Raw genomic sequence first — 24,671 nt, 5'->3', positions numbered from 1 at the left:
GGTCAAAGCTCACTTCATCTGCACTGATGTGACAGCTAATGGTTCCTATTACACCAGTGATCCATGAATTATAGAGAAACTTGTTACCATCCCACTACAACCATAAATAAATCTAATGAAATTAGCGCTTCGAAGAAGCACATTAAGCTACAATTGGAGTTAGAGTAGAATCCACTAACACTGAGAAACTGCTTTTGATTCTCAGCTGTGTGTTGTGATTTGATCATTGGAGAAAAGTCACTGGGATGCACGTACAGTGCTGCTGTGCTCTGCACTCCCAAAAGGAAAAACAGTTCCTAAAGCTCGGTCATGGGGGCCCCTGTCACCCAAGTTATTGGCTTTGGTCTCCAGAGAAGTTCTCTGAATTAGATGAACTAGATTACATATGCTGTTTGGGGTACTGCAGAATGATTCTGTGTGTGATGCTGATATTACTTGCTCGGGTCTCAGCTGGAAACTGAGGGTGAAGCCAAGGCCTTCCAGCCTTGCACAATTCTACATTAGGATTTTATGACTTTGCTGCAGGGATTATGTCTTATTTTCTTCTGAATCAGCCAAGCTTGTTTCCAAAATGCTGCACGGAAAGTCAAGATTCCTACAAAAGGAATTTCCACTAAGAAAGTCCTATAGTGGTAACTCTCTTGTAAAGCAAATCTTATCTTCCTGCCCTCCTCTCCATTTTATGAGGTACCTTTTCTCCTCCAAGTGCTCTCCCTTCTGTTGCCCACTGTCTCCTCTGCACACCAAGGCCACAGGCGGCTGAGCTGCATAAGAAGGAGGCAAGCACTTTGTTCCGAACTGCATCCCAACCTGGCAGCTGCCTGGAAGGAGTCATTGCTATCACCTGTATTTCAAATTACAGTGCTAAAACACTGAGAATCGGGGCATGGAAATGCTTTGTTTGAGAGCAAATTGCACTGCTGGGTTGAGAAAAGGATGTCTTTTCAAAATGGTTCCCAGTGTTCAATGCTTACCTGTTTTAATTACCCAGGTGTGAGAAATAAAAAACCTGGGTTTTGTTGGGAACATTTCAAGGACTGCTGATGTCAACAAACAGCGAGGCAGCAGTGAAAGCCCAGATGGTTAGCGGGAGGCTTTTCCTAGCAACTAACAGTTTGACTCGAGCCCCTTACACATCCAGAATTCAATACCAGATTTACAGCTGTGCTTTCTTGTGCAGCCCTCTCTTAGCTCATGTCACAAGGCATGTTTTTAAAGCTGAGGCAAAGGGGAAGGTTTGGGGAAATTATTAACAGTGTTTCTGTTGTTCCTCTTTGCTGATCTGAGCTCCTCTGAGTGACAGTCTGTATGACAGGTAAAACAGATGAAATTCTGAGGCTTTCCTGGTATTCCCTGAAAATTTTGCCCTCACACAGCTGCAGTTGAGGTCACAGAAGCCTGAGATCAGTTTTGAGATCAGTAAGCAGCTCTTGCAGTGACCCCTATTGCAATGGGCAGCGCCAAGGGCTCTCCACCAGACACCGCTGGTGTGCTGAAAAGGAAATTGCTTGGATTGGGTCTGAGGAACAGGAGCTGCTTCATGGCTCCAGAATCAGGGTTGAGCGGTGATGTTGTTTAATGTCTTTGGCACGCACAACCCTTGCCAGTTGGAAGGGTGGTTACCAACACTGGAAACCATGGTTGTGTATCAGGGCTGGGAGGAGCAATCACACAGAGAGAGGAACTGGTGAAACCCAGGCTTCATCTGAGAAATCTCTCTGTCATTCAGGGGTTAATCTAGGCATACACACCAATGTTAATGCAGGTTTTCACTAATAGCAAGTAAAATATGATCTAAAGCTTATTATTATTAAAAGCATGCATTAATGCATTGGAAGTGCCTTTGTTTTCTGGAGCAGTGCAGCAGGACTGCCAGCTGTTCTGAGCAGGCTGAGGGTTAAGTGTTTGTCTCAGGGAACTTTCCTGAGAGTAGTTTTCTAATAAACACTCTCTGCTGGAGGGGAAAACAAGTGATATACGTTGCAGTACAGCAATATAATGAATTAGTTAAAAGCAAACAATCCCCAAAACAGTAGATTGCCAGGGCAGGACTGTGTCTGCCAAACAATATTTCTGTGCCAACCTCCCAAATGAAGCACAGCCAAAAATAGGAGTGCAATAACTCATTGTGAAGGGAGAAAGCTATTACAAGGGGGATGAAGCAGCAGCAGTCTCTCACCAGTGACCCCAGATTATGGGTCTGATTCTTTGTCCTGAAGCTTGTGCAGTGACTTACCCCAGTCCTGCACACTGTGCAAGATGCTGTTGAGTCAGGGCAGTGTTGTACCTCTTTGTGTAAGTGTAAGGTTGAGACAGGTGGTCAAGGAAGAGTTGAATGTGGTGCTTGCTTGGCAGGCAGTACTGCTGCCATCAGTGGAGCCAGCAGAAGTAATGGGAATATCTCCCGTGTGCTTGCAGGTTCAGTGCCTGTGCTCAGGGGTGATGCAGCACTGGCACTGCTCAGGTGGCAGAAGAAATACCTCATGGTTTTACACCAAGAAAGATAAAGTTGTCTGAGGCAAAATAGGGCAGCCGTAAAGGGTGGCTTCTGCAGCTTGTTTCCTGTTATGTCTGTAGTCACAGCTGGATCTAGTGTCGGCAAATTAAGGTGAATCAAGAGAAACACTGGCCAAACACAGCTCATTTTAGTCACCCTGCCACAGCCAGATGTCTCCATTCACTTTTTAAAACAGAAATGCCTGTCATGCCAAACAACTAAAATAAGATTCATCAGCAAGATGAAGTTCAACTTATTACACGCCTGAGCAACCATTAGAAGAAGAGAAGGTGATGCATGATTGCTGCTTATAGTGTGTGGTTAGTGAGGAAGAAACGCTGGCACCTCGGTAGTAGGCAATAACAGCAAACATCTGCTTCATTAGCCATTTCTGGGACATGTAGGATCTGTCCTCTGACCTCAGAGCACTCAGAACCAGGTCATCCTTCTCATCACACTCATCTGCACCATCCAGATTTGCAGAGAAATGAGTTTGCAAGAAACAAATGAGGGGAGAATTATTATTCAGCTGTGTGAGGCGGGTACACATGTATATTTACACCTGTATGTACACACTGAAGAGGGCACAGGGGTGCAGTATCAGGGGCCTGCTGCAACATGGTGCACGCAGCCAGGCTGCTTGGTCCTTGCCTGGAGTTTCATGGTTCTTGCTTGCAATTTCTTACTGAAATTGAAATAGAAGTGACCTTGGGAATTTTAACTAATAATAATATACTGAGGTTAAAACGAACTTTGAATGCATTTCCTTTTCCTTCCACTCTTTTTCATTGCCTTGCTCTCTCCTAGTCACCAAGCCACTGCTGCTGAGCAGTTTGCAGTTGTCCTTCAGGAGTGAACTGCAAACACAGTGATCTCTCCTGTAGAGGAAGAAAGTCCTCAGCAGAGACAAAGAGGCATTCCTTAATTTTGGAAGCACTTGTAATGGTCTATAGAAAGTGTGTCTCATGACCACAGAGTGCCAAAATTCCCAGTGTTTCCCCTAACAAGACCAAGAAGCACAGGATGGGAATATTGAGAGTCCATGTTTTACTCTGCAGCCATCAAAGAGAGGATGTACTTCTCTAAGCATCTCTCTGTGCTTTGGCTGCGCGGTTGGGAGCTGTTCCCAGGACTTGGGCTCTTCCCCACCGCCCCATGGGTTTATTGACAGCAGCCACGCAATTACAGGATGCTGACAATCATACCCCTGAGCTGCCAGACTGCCAGGAAAAGTCAAACCACTGTGAGAGTAAAAGCCAATAGTAAGCAGCTTAGCCAAAACCACAGCAATTGGCATAGTGTGCTGTCACTCCAGAGCTTTACTGCTATTTCACTTTGAGGGGGGAGAAGACCAAGAGAAGAACTAACAAGCTGCCATTTTTTTCCCATATTTCCTCAGGGAAAACTGCATTTCTAGAATAAGATCTGCTCTCTGTACCCAGCAGTGTAGGAGGCACAGTAGGAACTGTGCTTTTTGCAGTAGCAAACTGGGATCTGTTCTGCTTGTGTTCATAAAGGACAGCCCCAGCAAGTGCCAGTCTAGCCCCTGAGAATCCGTTCCATTGTATTTAATTGGAACACAGGACAGCTTGACTGGTTTTTTAATTTAGTTCCACATCTGAGAACAGCAGGGAGAAGGGAGGGTAATCCATAAATTGCTAATAACTTATTAATAACTCTGGAGGAAAGCACTCCAGATCCCTCCATGTGCTCATTGTGGCATTTGCCTCCAGCAGGGAGCAAAGCTGAGCCTCACCAGGCAGGCAGGGCTCGGCTGCTGGGACCCCTGATACAGGGCTCATTCCTGCCCTGCACGGCCCTGACTCTGACTGCAGCCATTCATAGGGATGCTGCATGTCTTCTCACGATTTGCAAAGTGAGCCAGGACACATTCTTACACATTTTGCCTCACAAATGGTAAGCTGGTCCCAAATAAATGGGAGAAACATGAGCAGAGTTAAAAATTACATGAGAGATGGAACAAAATTTGAGATAAAGTCACTGCACTGGAGGAGAGGGGTTGTGTCACTGCCAGTCCCAAGGGACTTTGCTGCTGAGTGGTGAGAAATCTTAAGGGCTTTCTAGATGGGCATTTTCTTCAGGATCACAGTCAGCTGACATGCCTGGCATTTACATCCACGACATCTTTTACAGAACCTTTGTGAAGCCTTCATGCAAACATATGTCCAGTATGAGTTTATGCAGCAAAGAGACATATTCAGCAGTCCAAACCAGTTGTCTTCAAATTATTCCTTTTGTCCTGGGCTTCTGCTGCTTAGCAAGAAATGCTTTCACCCCCATGAAATTATGTCTGCTCCCACTTAGCAGTCTCGGAGATGCAGTATCCTGAGCTGTCTCTGAGCTTCACCCAAGGTACTATGTAAACACTGCAAATGAGATGTAAATGGAATCAGAGAAACAGCTGTCACCTCTTTGCAAGCCGATTAATTTTTTTCCGCATCATAATAATTATATTTCAGCATGCTGCCCCATCAGGCTCTTCAATCCCAACCGCAGCAGCTGCCACTCCTCCTGCTGAGGGCTGGGATGGTCCTTCGCAGGAACTCCTGATGATGTCCAAGTTGTTCCGCACACACTCTCCCCAGCATTGCTCTCCCAGAGCTTCCCCACTTGTATTCCTGTTCTATACTGACGCCTGGAAGCGTCTGCAGACCCCGGACCGCTTCCAGCACCACCCTGGCCAGGCGTTTCTTAGCTTCCACTGTCCTCTAGTGGTGCTCTTGTTTTTTAACGGACCTAATTACACTAAGGAAATGAACGATGTTTGTTGTAACTAAGTTTCTCCTATTTCCCAAATGCACTGTGTCAATACCTACCTTATCCCTCACCTGCATAAGTAGATGAACCGAGTATTTTACAAAATCACTATTTCAGCAGAATTCAAATTATTTTATCGGTATTCCTACAGATGATGCCATATATAACAAAATGAATAATTCTCTGACAGCTGGTTATTCAACAAACCTAAGCCCAATTTCCACAGAGATTTGGGTGTACGCTCAACTCGTCTCAGGGGAGTAATCCTACTGGATTCAATGTCAATATTTGTCTGGGTGAATGTTAACACATTTAGGGCTGCCTCCTTCCCTAAAACCTATCTACTTACAGAATAACTCAGCCTTGAATTAATTAAATGTCTGATTCCTTGGCTTTTTTTTGTTACTTCTCTCCTCTTTGTGGGGATGTCCCTCTCCAGCAGCAGCAGGGCTTGGCTGCCCATGGAGCTCGGGTATTGCTGTCATCTCTTTGTACATACAGGTACTTCTAACAAAAATGCTTTCACACAGGGGTTTTTCATTGGTTGCTTGTTTTATTGTGAGATGGTTTTGTGTGGTTGCACTCCATGTGAACTGTGTCTGTCTGAAGTGTCTGTGCCATTTTCAACATCAGCCATCAAAATTAAAGCTGTCTTGAATGCAAGAAGAAAAAGTCCAGAATCTCCAGTGCCAAGTGAAGACTTCTGTTTTCTCAATTACTTATACTGACAGCACTGCATTTCAAGGGGAGTTAAACATAAAATATATCTAATGTATCTTATTATTTAGGCAACACCTTTGTTTGCCAGTGTTAATAGCAAAACGCAGCTCAGGAAAGTGCTTGTCTGTCTGTGTGTACTTCTGCCCAACATGTGCAGTTGCTGAGACAGTTTAGGAGAAATAACAGTAATTTCCCTCACGGTTTCATTCTGTTTGTTTATTTCTCCAAGCGATGCCATGAGCTTCTTCAGGGGAATCTGAAGAGCTGGATTTATAAAGGGAATGGTTAATTTCATTGCAAAAAAACAAAACAAAACTAACATTATGCATGTTAAGTTAAGGGTAAACAAATCTCATGCTTCAGGGCACAAAATGATTTCCTATTGGGCTCAGGAAAGATGTTTTTCTCCATGTAAAGCATTGTATGGTTGGCTAGCTGTATTACTAAGGGTTTGTTTATACTTTTGCTGCCCTCTGAAGTATCAGGGTAGGAAGTTTCATCTTAGGTTATGCTGGAGGCAGGATGACAGGCATCGTTATAGTTTTACTTAGCATCGAGAGCGTGCACTATAAACTTCCTGCTCCAGCAGACCTATGATGCCTGCAGATGAATAATGAAGGAGTCCCTCAAAAGCAGGCCAGACTCCAACACTGTAATCCAGTATTGATGAGTCTGTGCAAGGATGGAGGTGCTGCTCCCTTGTACTGGGGAAGCAAAATATATAGAATTGATCTAGCCCATTTTCATGGTGCAATACCAACTCTTACCTCATGCTTCCAGGGTGCAAGCAGCTGGAGTGGCTGCAGATGAATAAGGTTTGAAAGCTTTGAAAATTCCCACCAGAAATACCTTTGAGTTTGATGCCCAGAGTCAGTTTCCTTTAAAGGAAATAGAGAGGAAGAACCCTTAACAGCCTGGTTTTTGTTTGTGAGTGAACAGACTATAACTTGCTTGAAACAGAAGGAATCAGAATCTGTGAATGCAGTGAAAGCCACACGAATTAAAGTGGGAAATTGTGGGGAAAAAAAAAAAGTTGGGAAATTCAGTGATGGGATAGGGAAGGAAAACATTTCCATGCAGCACCTGAGCTCGCATTCACTTCTGATGGTTGTCAGGCTCATTCTCTAGAAGTCACCTCTTCTCTCCATGCCTGTATTTTGCATCTGAAAACTGAGGGTGACACCACCACCCCTTCCCAGTATAGGCTGCAAGCTGCTTAGCACAGTATTGAGGAAAGATGATCTTATTGAGAAAAAGACTGAAACATTCTCTCCCTATCTAAAAAAATGTCAGGTTTTTGTTATGATCTATCATTTCTCACTAGCTGGGCTGTTACAGATTTAAATCCTCTGACAGTTCCAGGAGTGATCACAAACATCGGCTTGGGTGCTGCTCTTTTGCAGTGATCAGTATTAATCTGCTGGGGGGAGGTCTGCGTGCGGATCCACCAGTGTTTTGTTTGGGTGACAGATGACGAATTTGACAGCTTTGTGACTCAGGTCTGTCATGGTGAGGATCAATTGTGTTGAGCTTTAATTGCAGCCTTTAAGATAAAAGCACCTTTCACAGCGGGGCTGGGGATGCGTCCATTACTGCAGTCTTGCTTGAGCTCAGGCTGCACTCTGACAACTGGGGTGGGGAATGCGGCTCTTGGCTGAGCTCAAGGCTGAGCTTCTTCTGGTAAAATACATTTTGTGACAATTCAAGCTGCCAGTTTTCAGAGTTTGTGCAGGAATTGGAGTACTGAGAGAACATCAGCCCTTGTGGACATGTTTGACATGGGCAGGGGTGAAGAGGAAAGACACCATTCTGGGCCTTTAGCAGACAAGAGGGTGTTTGAGGATGGTGTCCTTTGGCATGAGGATGGTGAGGAAGATGCCTCCTCATGCAGATGGTGTCTGGGGGAGATAAGACTGCCCTGTGTTTGCCTTATAGTTATCTCTGTGCTCCACTTGCTGCACAGCAGCATTGGGATAAGCTGGACTTGGCCTGAGAATGGGAAATTCAGTTGTGTTGTAGCAGGATTAGCGTGTTGAGAGGGGAGGTGGCCATGAAATAAATCAACAGCTGTTTTATTGTGAGGCTGCTAGTGAGGGGAAGAAATGCCTTGTCTGAAAGTTAAGTGAGCAACTTCTTTGATTTGAAATACACATATTCTCTACTTTAGGCACTTGTTTTTTATCATAAAACTACATCTGTTTGTTTTGTAGGGAAGGTAGAAAGCTGTAATTTCCTGAAATTTAAAACTTCTGAAGAGCAGCAGATTGCAATTGCAGGGGCACCTTGTCCTTAATAGATATAAATGTTGTGTCTCCATTGGGAATTGCTCTTCAAATTAGCAATTCAACCCTTAGTCTTTCAATCAAACAGCTAAATAAAAACAGCATTACATTTTTGCTGTCACACTTGCTTGAAATAGAAGATAAAAAGGAGAAACTGCTGCTGGAGCCTACTCCAGAAATTTCACATTACTTTGTCAAAACCTGTTAATGTCCTAACAAGAGCAGATAGCTGGGTATAGAAGTAACCTACACCACTTCTGCCAAGGATCTCAATGCTGTGTACAAAAGTAACTTTAAAACAAGGTGCTGAGATAAAGAGGAAATTGAGGAACAGAAGCATGGGGTCGTACTGGAGGGAGCTGTGTGAAGATGTGCAGTGCAGGTCAGCACAGACCCCACTGAGCCTGGTGCACATGGAGCAGAAGGGGAATCAGTTCTGGCCTGGAGCTGCTTAATGCCACAGGGGAGAACCTGGCCAGACATAGAGGCTGGAGTCACCACAAGCCTCTCTGTCTTCAGCACAGTTTGGGCAGTGGAGAAAACTGTGTGAATACATTATTTATCATATAATGTCGAGCCGGATTTTTCCACAGAGCTAGTTCAGGATAAAAGGAAAAAAAGCTCTGATATTCAAATGTCTCAAAGTGTAAGGATTTACCCAAAGGGGGAGGGAAGACATTCGGTCAGGAACAACAACTGTCTTTTTCCTCTGCCAAATCTTGATGATAAAGGATTCTTGCAGGAGACAGTCAAAGCAAATTTGTATTCGACCTCATCTGCAAACATATGGAGAATGCTTTGTGTGAGACAGGAGCTGAGCAGGGGGAGCAGGAGGTGGTAAGCAGACCTGAAGGCAGCACATCCTGAGGTCAGTGATCCCTGGAGGAGCCCACCCTGGCAGGTGGCTGCTGTGGGCTGTGGTCCAGCACAGGGCTCTGTGTAGAGCTTGGATTCACAGGTGGTGTTTCCCTGTGCTTCCATCCTGTTAAAATGACTGAATAAACTGAGTGGTATTGAAATTCCTGCCATGGGATCAGCTTTGTAAGAAGCAGTACAGGCAGCTTGTTATTAGTAGAGTGAGCAGAGTGTGACTGACACAGGTAAAGACCTGCTCCCAGAGTTCCCATCAGGGACAGTGTGAGCTCCCAAAACCCACACATGCAGTCAAAACAGCAAGCACTCAATTCTGATTTGTTTTTTAGGCTGCTGGAGGACTGAGATAAGCAAGAATTGTCTGTGTCAAGCTCTCTGCAGACCTCACTGCCTTTCTGCGGTCTGAGTCCTTGGGCCTTGAGCAAAGCCCACCTTAAAGACCCCAGGGACAAGGTTGCTGTCAGCAGGGTCATCACTTCTGACCTCCTGCTCCAGATAGTGCATTTATTGACTTCTCCTTAGCTTGATTTTTAAAAGTTAAGACCCTTCAGAGAAGCAGAGAATTCTTCCCAACTGAAGGAGCTCTTTCTTCTTGTTTCTAAGCACCCACAGTAATAGCACTTTCTTCTCAGCACCAAAAGAGCTTGAATTAGTGTGCTCTGGATCCTTTTGGGGCTTTCACATCCTCAAAAACATTTCTTCTGTGCTCTAATTTTTTCTCTTTCAGTATCGGTACCAATAAGAGTCGGTGTAGCTGGGGGCCATGTAATGGGCTCTGTGGGCAGATATGTAACATCTTTCATTTTGTTATTGGCAAGGAGAATCACATTGAGATTTGATTTCTGAAGTGGAAAAGTTGTTAGCTTGTCTGAAGATTTATGAAGTAAAATACCCCAAAGAAAAATTAGACAGTTCCTTTGCTCTCTTCCACCCAACTGCTCCTCCAGTTCACTCTCAGTGTCTCAGTCCCCTCGGCAGCTCTCTGTCATCCCCATCAACATCAGCAGAGGGTCCTGGTGCTGCTCAATGGGACTCTGAGTGGAGCTGGGCAGTTACCCCCACATCCCCATGTCCCAGCAGCAGCCAAACAAACTTCCCAAAGGGAATTTACAAAATCAGGATAAATCCTTTGTCCGTCGGTGGTGATACATTCAGGAAAAACAGCCCCCCAAAGATCCTCTTTTCCAACCTTCCTCTTTCTGTGCTGGCTGGGGGAAACCGGAGCCTGGATGTTCCGACTGGAGGTGTGGAAATTGATTACATCTGCCATGCACTGGGAGGGCAATTTTCTGTCAGTCTGCTACATGCTGCAAACAGCTCCATCTTGGTTTTGCTCCAAATGTATTGAGAGAAACCCACTGTGCTTTGTCATTGTACTTACTTCTGCATCTCACCATTTAGAAATAATTTAGGCTGAAAGGATATGAATGTTGTGTGTGCACAGAAAAAACATCATGGTTTCAACCACTGTGATTTTAGTGGGGAAAAAAATATGACAATGACTTACAAAGTCAAAATATAACCCAGTCTGTCTGTGTTCTCTGTGGATTGAAGAAGCATTTAAAGCAAGGAAATTCAAAGCCATTTTTCCCTTCCTTTGCACCTAAACAAGTTAAGTCAAAAGAGTTATAAATCAGAGCAGAATTGTGTATAAGTAATGGAAGTACTGAAAGTAGTGCCTCCTGTTTATTTCCATGGAAACTACAGCAGATACAAGGAGCACAATGACACTATTTGATAGAGCAAATTCTGAGCTGCAAAACACAATTCTTCAACACAGTCACCACCATTAGCTGTGCATTTTCACTAGCCATGAACAAGAGCTGCATGCCATGCTCATAACAGTAGCTGATGAAAACAGAAGAGACTGGCATTTGTCTCAAAGAAAATGGCTTTAGATTTAAATTCAGTAACAGCTGTGGATAGGAGTCATGGTGGAAAGTCTGTAGTTTTGTTTTATATCTCCGTGTTTTTTTTTCTTTTTCTCTACCACTGTAGCAACTCCTTAGAAACCAATATATACTGTAGATGAAGCTTGCTTAACTGGAGAACAGAGTATTTCCCTGGTGTCTCTGAAACACTGTGGAACTAATTGGACTGGGTATGACAAGCTGCACAGTGTTATTTTAGTTGCTGTAGATAACTGAATTTCCGCTCCTAGGCATGAAGTGTCACCAGTTCATGTACTGAGCATTGGATCGTGGCCCCAGCAGTGTGTGTGCAGAGCAGCTCAGCAGAGGCACTGCATGGAGCAGTGGCTGCTGCTGGGGGTCTGACCTGTGTGCACATGGGGCAGCTTGCAGCCACGTATAAGCTTCATTTACCCTTCAGGACTGTGTGAATGCTCATCTGCTTGATGCAGATTAATTTGTTTGAACAGGTCCAGCAAGGCAATTGAGTCACAGGAGCAGATTTTATGTTGTCCTGGACCAGAGCAGGCTGTTTGTGAAGTCTTGTTCTTGGGATCTGGCTTCATGTCTGCTGCACATCCTCTGCACGTGTTAGGAGTTCTGCAGCTTCTCTAATACTTTGTGTACTGGAAGAAGGATGTTGTGCTTGGGAATGAGAGGGCCCAGTGACTGAGCCAAGGCTGATATTAAATACACTGGGGCTCTTCTCTTGTTGCTGCCATTGATTTCTGGCATGACCTTGAGCAAATAATTCTGCACACTGGTCTGAGCAAGTGATTCTGCACACTGGTTCAAGCAACCCTATGGGGATGCTACAAGCCAGCTCCTGAATCAGCAGCAAGATCACCATGTGAGGGCAACAGTGGTAATTAGCCCTGCTTTTTGGACTTGCTTGACATGGTGCTATGCAGCAGGCAAAAGTGCTTGTGGCAGCTATTAGACACAAGTACATATTCCCTAGTGCTGTTTTCAGTGTGCTCCATTGCACAGCGCAGACATGTCCTTAATCTCTTTGTAGCTTAGTCCCAGGTTGTTCTGCTCATCCTCTTGTTTGGTGTGAGGGAGCAGTAAACATGAAGTTAAATATCTCAGAAACAAAGGCGAGGGGGAGGTAATAGCAATAAAGAGTGAGACAAAAGGCTCAGGAGCCATATAGGAAGCAAGCTGGGACATATGTGAGCAGTACTTTGAAAATGAATTAAAGTAATTTACAAAAAGTCCCTTACCCACATTTATAATCATGTCATTGATCTGTTAGAGCGGTGGCAGTGTTCAAGAGACAACACATGGTTACTTGTGTTTAATGGCTGCCTCCAGCAATTTACGTCGACTAATGCAAAAATGAATAAACTTGTCTCGCAGATACTGGTGACAAAAGCTGGCATCTTCTTTAGCACATAAACACATACAAGATTTTATGAATTGAGAGCAGTGTGAGCCTCTTCCAGACACAGGCTGCGGTAAGACTGCAGCCAAGTGTTTTCTTTATTGCACCTTGAAGTACTATTTCACTGGTGAAGAAAAGAACAAATTTGTTTTTGCTTTTTATCTCTTTACTCTGAATTAAATCATGTACTCTTAAATTATAGGCCTGAAATTACAAACACTTTGGACTTGTACAGCTTCCCATAAAATCTGCTAATACTGGTTGGTGTGGTTGGTATTGTTTCAGGTGGATTGAAATATCAAATCTGTATTCATTTGGTATCTCTGGGAGATTTATGTATTTTATGTGAAGTGTTGAGATGGCAAAATTTTTTTGTTCTTTCACATACATTTATATTGCTCAGAACCAGGCAGGTCAATAGAATTTACCCCCAGATCTCCCACTGTAAATCAACAAAGTGCAAAAATAGCTATTTGCTTCCAGAACTGCCACAGAACCCCATTCCATGCTCAGGGTTGGGATGGTTTTGCTCTGCTCCTGGATTTGTTTTGAAGTTGGGCCACACTGATTGTTTTTGTCCAGTGGACTATGAGAGTTTGAGTTCCTGGTAAATAAGAGCACTTGTTCTCTACTGTTCAGGCTGTTTTTGCTTTTTGGGTTTTCCCAAACAACCCCCAGTATATGGGATGTTAATGCCGGAATCTGGGGAGCAACAAAACAGGAATAAGTTTTGCAAAGGTTTATACTTGGCTTGTCTTTATGAACTGCTGCTGTTAACGCTTTTAACAGCTGCTTTGGAAGTTGGGTGGACAACAGGGAAAAGCAGCAAGGATCATAATCTTCTGAAGGACACCATAAAAACGAAACTAAAACTCCCACTGAATTACCTTCCTCATATATGCACACATTATAAAAGAATTAGTAATTCTCATGATTCACCAGAATGACAGTTTCTTGCCCGTTGTGATTTAATGGGGTGGTTGCTTTCTGCCAAGGGCTGCCAGCTGAAACACTGAATTTATGAGCCAGCTCAGCAGCTAAAGCTCTGCACGTTGCATTTTTTTTATCCAAGATCCTTGAATCATCGAGGCCGATGCTCTCACATTTGGGAGGAGTGGCGGAGAGGTGAAAAAAGTTGGATGAAGTAGAGCTGCAGAAATGTTTCTGATGTGAATATTCTGATAACTGGGACAGCCATCGCTGCGGTGAAGCTGTGGTCTTTTCAATAATGTCTTCATTTTTATTTTGCAGCAAATAATATTTCCTAGAAATTGCTCTAACTTTAAAGCACGTACTTTTATATTCCACATATCCACAGCTAGAATAAAATCTAATTGTGCTAACTCTGCGCCTCTTATGACCCAATAAATCCCTTATACTATCAGTTGCATTGGGATTTGTACATGGTGCGTGGCTGAACCTGGGGTTCAGTGAAATCATTGGCCATCAGAGAAAGGAAAAGGAGTGGAAGGTGTAGGCAGGATGGCAGGATGCTCCCAGCCCACTTCTCTGTACCATGGCATCCCCCTCAGGGAAATGCTGACATGAATGCAGAACTTACCAATAGTGTTGTCTGTAAGAGAGGATTGGAACTGGAGGAGTGCAGCGGGTAGATGTCCTGCTGCTGTTCTCTGTCTGAGTGGCAGCCTGGTGGTGTTGGCATCAACATCCTGCACACAGATGGCACCAGCAGGAGCAAGAGTGTGAAATCCTGGCATTAGAGAAAAGGAATGGGGCTGCTGGGTGCTCTCTGGCAGAGCTGAAGTCATTGGGACTGGGAACTCCAGCATCCAACTCTTGTGCTCCTTCAGCCCCTGTGCAGCTCTGCCCATTCACTGCATCTAGAGGGCACACACTGAGGGCACGCAGTGCCATGAAAAGTAACAGCTGTCTTATTTCAGTATTCTGCTCTGTAGAGTTCAGCCTTCCTCTTTACTTCCAGGTGTTGCAAGTCATTATTGATATTTATAAATGTCTCTATTGTTTTCTGATGGAGAGACCAAATTCCAAATTCCAGTGCCACAGTCACCTGCAGCTGCCTTCCCCCTGTGCTTTTATATATATATATATATATATATATATATATATATATATATATATAAAACCAGCATTGCTGTGCTATTCCCCAGCCCTCCCCAGTGCCATGGTAACACTGCATAATTGCAGTCAGCCAGGCTCTGCTTACAGACACCTCTATGCTCTGCGCTGCAGTTCAGCTGCTGTGATGATTCTGGTCTCAGTGCTATCAGGGCTAATTTCATGTTCTGTTCCAAGAATGGGAGAATCATAATTTCACATTAGCACACAGAAAGTACATGGAAAGGAAAACAAGAATAAGTAAATTCTCATCGATGTCAGGGTTTTAAAGCAGGCTTTCAAATAGTAAGCAGTGGATTGTGATTCTTGGTGCCTTAAGAGATGTCATAGAGGGGTGCAACTCTAAGGAGACATATGTGCAATAGGCCCTGGTGGGTTACTGCAAAAGTCCCATTCGTTTCAACAGGAGAAAGAATATATAATAGGCTGTCAGAATATTGCTAAATTAAAACTAAATGGTGTTAGAATGTTCCTTGTGTGTAGTGCTGACACTGGCTGGAGGTAAGGAGTTCTGCATTAGCATCAGGTCATTTTCTCACCCTTCACACAGTTAGTTTTCTTCTTCTGGCAGGAGGGATGCCACAGTGAATATTGTAATGCTATTTTTCCTTGCCGGTGCTATGAAGTTGCAATTATTTTATAGGTTGCTTTTTCTTCCTCGGGATCAGAATCTGTTATCCCAATCAGTTGTAAGTGTGCCTGCATGGATACGTGGCAGACAAACTCACCCTAAGACTTAGGTCAGAAAGGGCAATTTCAGCCCAGTGCTTTAAGTCTGCCAGTGTTATTAACAACAGAAAACAAGGTCTGCTAATGGGAAGTGTCAGGCGGTCTCACTCATAGATGCTGCTCCCTCACTGCCTGAAGGGGTATTTTACGTAACCAAACAAAAGCCACTGCTTTTCTTTTTGCTCCCATTTATCAGTGATCTGTATCAGATCTGTAATGTGAATTGGCAGGATGTTTTTTCCTCAGCCTGTTCCAGATCTTCTGAAATGCCATTAACTCTCCACAGGGATGAAAAGAGAAAGCTTTCCCCCCAGAATCTGTGGTATATTTAAAGGGTTATTTTCCTTTCTTCGGGTCTGTCTTGTATCCAGCTCTTCTGCCTCTCCTGATCTTCTGCCCAGAACACGCTGTTATTTCAGACAGACTGGGAGCCCTCCTAATTAAAATAGCTTTTTCACTGTAGCCCGCATCCAATTTGATCCCAAGTAATTTGGTCAGAGAAAGTGGCATTGAAGGAAAGCACCCACTTTTCCTTTTTGAATGCCCCTTCCTTCCTTTCCATAATATTTTAATCTGACCCTGATTTGACCCAGTGTAATTCAGCAGGAACATATGCAGCACCTTGTTCTGCGGTTCCCCATATGGCACAGTGAGGGAAGGAAAGCCTGTGCCAATTGCAGATCCAATTATAGCCAAGCAAGGCACCTCCATTATTGCATTCGAAGCCATAATTAAATTTGCTAACCGTGAAGAGGTGCCAAACCTGCCATTTCTTTGGAATGTGGGACATCTGTTTAGCGCTAATGCTAACATGGGGTTTGAGAGGGAACATCAAAACTTCCATCAGGTTCTGCTGTTTCATTTCTTCATTAAAGAAAATCTTCCCATTAGTAGCTCTTTGGTTTTGGTTTTACGTTTCTGGAGGCATTTTTAAATTGATGGTTGTGAAAGCTCTGGCTCCTGAGTCAGCCAGATCCCTTCTGGACTGATGCAAAGCTGCACAAAGCAGTGCTGTTCTGGAGCTGGTGCAGCCCGCAGAGCTTTGTGTGCATGCCCTGAGCTGATGCAGCTCAATAACTCTTCTGCCAACTCTGCACTCAAGACTCGGGTGCTCTGCTTGTACTCACACTCCAGGTCCTTCCTAATTGTGGGTCCATAACAGCTTTTCTAATATTTAAAGCATATTTTCTAATATGCTTTCCTATGCTCTGCAGCATTGCAAGGCCATGCACTCCTCAGCACACCTGCACTCTTAAAATGATGATACAATTTATAAATGCAGTGTCAGAATACAGGGGGGTGTTAAATGGATTCTCTCTGTCAGTTTTTCCACCAGTGAGTTGATGTTTTTTATGAGTTAATGTCCTTATTGTTAATACACATCTGGGTAATAGAAAATGAAAATGTAGCAGTTCCATGTAGGAGCCTGAAGAAAGCAGCAGGGTTCAGGTAAGGAGCCTCCAGAGATTCAGCTGTAGACAGCATGATGGATTCAGCCATACGTAATGACTATAAGAACAGGCACTGAAATATTAGAAATTAAAACATGGATTTCCATTATTGCTTTCAAATGGCAGTTGAGAAACGCCTGAGGTTTAGGGGTGAGAGTGTGTATGTGATGATGTAGCCCACAAGAAAGCCATTTGCTGCTGACATATCAAAACGCAAAGTAATTACACTTCTAATCAGACATGCACATTTCATAATCATGTAACGCTTTCAAATGCATTTTTCCTCTCGGAGTTTTGTAGGCAGCAGTACAACTTCAGACCCAAGGGACTGCAGCTCAGGTATATTTGTAAGTACTTCTAAGCATGCGTTTGGCTGGTAGCCTCAGGTCTGGAGGAAGCAGCAGTGTCTTTTGGTTTGCAGCATCTGTCTGGGAAGCAAGATTCCTTAATTCTCTTCTGCTTTCTCTGCTGAACAATCAGGACTGCAGACAGACCTGAAAGATTTTGTCTACCAGATTCCTTCATGATCCCAAATGGTTTTATAGCATCTCATTTCTTAGGATACCTCAGGGTATTTTCCAATTCAGCTGTGCCCCTTCAACGTCTGCATACAAGCCCACCTTTCTGCAGCTCTTTGCACAGCCTCTGTGCAGTTGGGCATTGCACTGTCTAGCCCTTGCCTTTAGGTATTCCATACCCACTCTCTGGTATCCACTCTGAAAGACATTATGGTTCTTTCATGCGGATTAATAAGGCACTACTCAAACACAGTAAAATATCTATGGCCAATTCATTTCGAGAATATCAAAGGAATAAAAATAATGGTACAATAGTGGTATTTATATTATAATCCTTTGCAACTCAATTACTTCTTCTCACAGCTTGGCCTGCTGTGAGAATAGGAACTAATGTCACCATCTGTTACTTTTAGGGAGCTCCTTTCACTCCCATGTGCTTCAGCTGCCATGCACACAGCCCCGAGTGTCACTCCCAGAGACATGAAGCAACATTTTCAAGTTCAGAGTGCTCTATAGAGCAGCAGGGCGGGCACTGAGGGCACTGAAGCTTGGATGAAACAGGCTGCCAGCAATGTTTATTTGGTTTAATGACCCTGCAGAGAAGATGACAACACATGGACATGCATGTCTTGTCTATAAGTTCAAGCTTTGAGCTCATATGGCATTTGTGATCAGAATGTTTATTTTATGAAACCTCACAAAGGCTGTGCCAGTGCCAGGGCAGAGCACTGCTAATGCTTTGGGGTTGTTTCATAGCATAGATTTACAGCATAAGATGAGCTTTTGGAGCCTTTTGTTTGCTCTGACAGCTTTCATGTGGTTATGGGATGCTCAGGGGTTTGTAACTCCAAGGGTACACAGCTGAATGAAGTTAAGTTTCTGTGTATCTCCAGCTTCGGTGTCTTTTATGGGATTTCCTACAGTTGCAGGGAAGTGGATCTGTGACCTAAGGGATCCTTTCCTGTCACTAAGATGAATGCTTCTGTATCGAATCTATAATGTTCCAATTTCATGTAATGAATCACGGCTACTAGCTTGGCATAAAACAATATGAAAATATGCAAGATGACAAACTAGAAAATGATAAACCAAATAGGAGCTTTTCATATACAGTTTTTTGTTTCCAGGACATTTTGGGGTTTCAGTCGTGTTCTTGTTTCAACACAGGTCAGTACGTGTTTAGAAATAGTTTGCAGAACAGAAGTTCTGAGGTTTGACAAGCTCTGCAAAGTAGATGAAGGAGGTTTTAAACATGCATAATTTGCTGTGGTGAGATGGAGCCCAAGCAAGGTTTGCTGTGTGGGCCTATAAGAGAGATGAAGTATTTCATGTCTAATGTTCCGGCCCTCAGATCATTCATTCCAACAGACCCGTTTCTCTGATGAGGACTAAGTGAAAGCAGCAAATGATTCTGCAGCTTCTTAGCAGGACTAAGCTCCCTGTCACTGGGAATAAATCTGTTTTTCATTGGTGTTAACTTATGAAATATCCGACATCACCTTTTCAGAAGGGTCTTTTAGAAAGCCCATTCCTCATGTAATCTGTCCATAAGCTCGAGGCTGCTGTCACTGTACAGCTCTGTAACCACCAGAGGGGCCATGTGCGATGCTGGGTCAGCCTTCCCCTCTGAGCCGTGGTGCAGCTTCAGACAAACAGCAAGGTCAGTAACACAGCTCATCACAGGAAATTTATTACATGAGAAGTAATCTTGCAAATATGCCAGCTTCCTCCTGATGGCATTTGTTTCTGAAAGTCATTTCTAGTAGACTCTTAGGGGCACTGAGGCATTAACCCACAAAGATGATTGAGCAGTGTGGGCTGATTCACCCAGGCTGGGCTGCCAGGGGGCTGTTAGGGATAGGGACCCATGGGGCATGGGTGGCATTATTGTTCCCACATCACTCTTTCACATTGCCTTGTTGTCTGCAGGTCCAGTCATAGCTGTGAGCGAGGGAATTCTAAGTGCTAACATTTCCTGAAAGTAGCTGCCTTCTCATCGGTTTTTCTTCTTCATTTCTTTACGTTTTTCAAACAGACTGGCCTTAAAGCAGTGTCCAGGCCAGCAGATTAAAAGGGATTGTTGTCAACAGAATTTAGTGGGAGGAACTTCCCTGAAGTGAGCTGATCTGGGAGGAAGCCATGTTAACAGTTTTTATCAGTGCTGTATAAGAAGGCAGTAGGAGTACTCTAATTACCAGTGCTTAATGAGCGTCCCAGCACTAAAGCAGGGATGATACCCTGGATCTTGTGGCCGTTAAAGATGTGATGTAAAAATAAAAAGGAAAAGATTTTCAGTCTTTTGGCTTCCTGATGCCTCTCACTTCCTGCCAAGCCAGCCCTGCCATAAAGCACCGCCTTCATTAGCGCTGCAGCTCCCAGGCTGGAAGAACAAATCCCTAAGAATGAAACCTCAGTGCTTCAAAAAACAACCTGATTCTTGCAGGTTGCAGGTCGATGCATGGCCACACTTCCCCAGAAATGGCTGCATCAGATTTGTGTAGTTGTTTTCGCTTGGAAGGCAGGGAATAGAAATACATTGATTTAGTGGACAGAGCCGCATGAGAAACAGAGAAATGTAGGGGTTTTTTTAGCTTATATTTTCTAGATTGTGATAGGTATTGGATAGTATTATTGTTTCATCTATGAAACTTCACCAAATGGATCATCCAAGCTTTTGTTCAATTGCTTGACTTTGGAAAAAAAGAAAAAATAATTCCTGAGAGCAAGTAATATCTCGTTAAGTCAGCTGACATTAAATTGAAATGGATGTGATGAACAAAATCAAGAATCAATTATTACGTTTGAAATTCATTTGCTGAATAGGGAACCACTGAACATTGCTGTAATTAGCACATTCCTCAGAAGCCTATTTGCTCAGTGATGTGATTTAGCGGAGGGTTGTTAGTTAGGGTGGTATGGTTGGGTTGTGGTTGGACTTGATGATCTTTGAGGTCTTTTCCAACCGGAGTGATTCTGTTCTATTGATAATCTTTCAGGGCTGAATTCCCCAGGTTGTTCATAGTTTCTGACAGTTCATCATCATCAGCCAGAATGTCAGGAGCACAGCTTTAGCACTGGTGCCAAGAATGGGGCCTGTGCATTTCTAGGTCTACAAAGGAGCTCACTTAGTTACATTTCCAACTGATCCCCACTTCATTAAACTAAAGTGAGGTTACCATTGGGTTGTTTTCTGGGCTTGTTGGGCTTCCCAGGACAGTAAACTAAGGTCTGAGACTAACAGGCTCAATCCTATCTGCAGAAATGGGAAAACCATGCATTTTCTCACAGAGAATTTCAGCGTGCTGCTGGAAGTGGACCATTGATTGCACATTCTGCCCCCATGCTGTCCTTGTCTGCAGGAGAGTTAGCATTCGTCGTGTCACTCAAAGTGAACTTTTACTGCCCACAACAACCTATTTCTGTAGCAAAGGTCAGATTTGTTATCTATCAGGATGTAGCAGCACAGTGGAGTAATGAGTTGCCTCAATGAACTGGCCTTTTTGCCTTCTGAATGGGCTTCTAAATCAAGCACAGGGAGCATTGACTGAAAATCATTGGGTCTGTCTACTCGAAAGGTCATAGTCTGAAATACTGCGAGATAATTTCACCCTGGTTTATACAGCGAAGCAATCTCCAGTACAAAACCCACCACCCTCACCAGCTGTTCAGCTCGCCAGCCTTCCTGGGATTTGGGATGGTGATGGGAGCAAAGGAAGGCTGCCCAGGCCTTTCATTCTCCCACTGCAGATGCAGCCTGTGCAGTTTCTCAGCTAAAATGATGCAACTGCAGCTCTTCCTAAGGATACCCAAACCCTCCTGCCTTCTCTGCCAAGGTCCCAACAGCTGCCCCGGGCTCTGCTGGATGCAGTACAGCACTGTGTCTGACTGCTCTGTGCTGGGTTTTGCATTGCACACAGCCTGCTGTTATCTTCCATCACCTGGGGAGATTACAATATTTAACATAGCACAACATTAGGAGGAATAAAATATTAAACTGAATGTAATAAAGAGATAAAGAAACACACACTGCATAGAATGCAAACTTTAAATATTAAAAAAAAAATAAAAGAGTTAAGGGAACTTTTGGTCCTCTGGTCTCAAGATCTATTTCACATTATTGTATTAACTTCAGGATTTAAATTTGGCTTTTGTTCCAAGTAAACTCCTAAGGGGTTGTGGCTAATTTTCAACATATTTAAGAGTGTACACTGAGCCATCCCAGAAGAGTAATTTCATTAATTGCTTAGTACTGCTCCTACTTGGATGCATAATCCTTTCTTTAAATTGCAAAGTGTATTCAAGACAAGGCATCTTCCCTACATGCAGCACCATGAAAGATTACCTTCTGTGATTCTGCTGCTGGTCCTCTACATGGTATTTCTGAAGAGAGATCTGTTTGTAATGATAGGAATGTACAGATGATTTCTATGGACCTTCACTTCAAACTCAGTTAAATAGCCAAGTTGTTAAATAGTAATTCCTGGTGCTGGAAATCCCATGGAAATCCTCAGCCCGAGGGAAAGCTGAGGTTTTCTCTCAAGACAAAGGCAGTCCAAAGACACTTCCATCCTGCACAGAACAGACATGGAAGCATCTGAACTTTAGCTCCTGTGGGGTACAGCCCTGCCTCCCATGGCCACAGAAATATGCACTGACTAGAAATAATAAATGTAGGGCCAGATAAAATACATGTTAGGTGAAGAGTTTTGTCTGGGTATGTAGAGAGAATGGCTTTGTATTTGCAGAAGTCTGATCGACAGTGTTGTGTTTCTACTCAAAAAAAAAAAAACCCTGGTAAGCTTCCTTCTACAAAGCAAAGGAAAAGCACAAATATTTTCTGGCTAAAAATATAATCAGCCATTAGAAATAAAGAACTGAAAAAAACTTACAGGGGAATAAAGACTTGACTCAACTGATTGCTGGATATTAAATATTAACAGCATTCCTAAGAATCAGGGCAATTACAAAGGGCAATTACAAACTGGATTGTCCAAAATGAGTGAGTCAGGAAGTTAAAACACCCTCGTGCAAAGCAAACTACGATGCCAGTAAAGGTCACTGCTCTTTCCTCAAAGGGTTTTGCTATTTCAATCTGCAAGTGAGACATTTTCCCAAACTAGCTTTAGTATGCAGACTTAATGGTCTCAGTCTGCGTTAAGCAGAGAGGCTTTGAAACCAATTCCCTCTAAGTGTTGTTAACAAATACTAACAGGTTATCAGGGCGTTGCTTGTAGCAGCTTTGCTGTGTGGTGCTGTACATGAAGGCTGAAGCTGCCATGCCACGATTCAAGATCAGAGGTTTAATTAGCCCTCTTTTCCCTGGTTTGCCTTTAAGGCCTTGGAAATAAAAGGACTGAAAGAAGAGCAAAGGAAGGATATTTCTGGGCTTCCATAGGAATAGTTGCAGAATCACAGTGCTGTGAGCTCTCTGGGCTGTTGCACCTATTACCATTCCTTTGCACTTTTGGATTGGGATAGTAAAATGAATTTATTTTATTATATCTGTATCTCATTAGCATCAGGTTTGCTAAAAACATTACAACTAAGATGAAAAACTGAGAAGTCAGCAATGGCTTCCCTGGTGTGTAAGTAAATATACATCTATATTCAGAGGTCTAACCAGTGATATTGCACTATATTGCCTATTTTTTGCATTAGACTAGAACAGGAGCAGCAAGGTTCTAACTGCAGCTCAGGTAACCTGCTCACATGGGGATGATAGTGCACTGTTAACTGAATCAAAGCTAAGACCAGGCACTACTTGAAGCTTATTACCATTCAAGTGAGAGCAGTTGAAAGCAAGCAGCTATTTGCAGCTGGTGACCTTGAGCTGTGAGGGTTGTTCTACCAGGTGTAGCCGGGTATAGATTTGGCTTAGCTGAATTAAATTAGGGGTAGGCAAGGATGCAGAAAAGAAGTTACATGTCAAGAGCTGCTACATGGAAAAGAAAAGCACCCAAACTAATTGGTGGTAAGTGCATGATGTCCTGCTGTCTGTGGGTGGTTGGAGAATTCCAAGTTGGAAGAGGCAAAGGTTATTTTTGCCTGACAGATGAAATAACTGTATTTCAGTGTGTTTGTGTACAGCAATGAAAAGCAGTTTATCCGGGGTATCATGAATGACATTGCTTTTCACAAAGTTTAAATAATGATACATGACTTGGCTTTATTACTGTGTAGGTATGTGTACTTATAGTTTCTGTGCATATACAAATATGCAATTAAGACTGTTGGGAATTTCCCAAAACCTTGCTAGGAAAAGCTTTTTAAGAGCTCATAGCAGGTATTTATTTTTTGTTTTAAAAATTCAATAGACTGTCGTCAATCTGCCCTCTGTTAATCCACAGAGCAGTGAGTGAGCCAGACACTTAGCTGGTGTAATGTAGTGAAACTCTTCTGAAAACAACCATTAGGCTGCTGCTCTAAGAGGCTTAGGCTCAATTTCCTGATTTACTGCTGATCTCTTGCATAACCTTAAGCAAATTCCTTATTTCTAGATCCAATAAAAGGTTTACAGGCATCAAACAAAATTTGAGCCCTGACAACACACGGGTTTCCTGCACAGTGTGTAAGAACAGGGTCCATGAAGTGCAATGCAATAACAGCAGCTGTCTGTCACTCAGCATCCTCACGTAACTTCTCCATGGCTTTAGGCAGCCAGTGGGATCACAGACAGGCACAACCCTGATGTATTTCAGTGGGGATCCTTTGGTGCTGCGTACACTGGCAGAAAGGAAATGTGTTAAGGAATGTAAAGTGTTCAGCTTCTGTAGCCATGAAAACCATGTAAGTAGCTAAAATTAATAGGGAATGTTATAATTGTTTGAGCATCACAGTGCTTTTTCATGGTAGAAACAGCAGTTTGTGGAGGCTGTTCCTCATGGCTGTGTTTGTAACCAGCAGTTCAATTAATACTCAAAGACTGCACAAAGTATTTCAGGAGAGAATCCTGTGTTGGTGCCTTGTTACTGCTCCTTGGGTGAAATGCACTGCAGGTGAATGTGTGCTATAAACATCCCTGTGGAGATGCAGCCAAGGCAGGAAGAATATGTTGAGATTTACAGCTGTTCTGAGCAGGCTTTGAGAGATCTTTACTGTAGAGTTCAGAAAAGCAAGCAGCAATAATTCCCTGTGCCCAGCACAGGACCCATGGCTGCTCTCTGTGCTACTGCTCAGTTACACGCAGTACAGAAAGCAGTGGGCTGTGATGCAGAGTATGGGTGTGAGCTCGGGGAGCAGCACGTGTGATCCCTCTGCTCCAGAGTACCCTGGGCTCAGTGTGACACACGTGGCAATGCCATAAATCTCCATTAATGCATTACTCTGCTAGCAGCAGCCGTGCAGAAGCCCACGGGCCACAGGCACCAGGCTGCAGTTGCTAACAAGGCAGGAGGGAGGTGGAAGGAATTAAGCGTGAACGTGCTCCTCC

General features: G+C 43.5%; 1 protein-coding gene across 3 annotated transcripts in view; it reads left to right on the top strand.

The window, feature by feature from the left end:
* The window catches only part of TOM1L1 (target of myb1 like 1 membrane trafficking protein), a 163,432-nt gene that overhangs the window by 115,424 nt on the left and 23,337 nt on the right, over positions 1-24,671 (top strand). The window contains exon 1 of one of the 3 annotated variants that reach the window (XM_015879670.2): positions 23,020-23,213. The exons of the other annotated variants lie outside the window; for them this stretch is intronic. The gene's annotated coding sequence lies outside the window, so the exon portion shown is untranslated. Of the gene's footprint in view, positions 1-23,019; positions 23,214-24,671 lie in introns of those variants that run through there. 3 annotated transcript variants of the gene reach the window in all.

The sequence above is a fragment of the Coturnix japonica genome, chromosome 18, assembly GCF_001577835.2.
Source record: "Coturnix japonica isolate 7356 chromosome 18, Coturnix japonica 2.1, whole genome shotgun sequence".
NCBI lineage: Eukaryota > Metazoa > Chordata > Aves > Galliformes > Phasianidae > Coturnix > Coturnix japonica.
The sequence above is the reverse complement of the archived record's forward strand: the minus strand, read 5'-3'. Positions and strand labels throughout refer to the sequence as shown.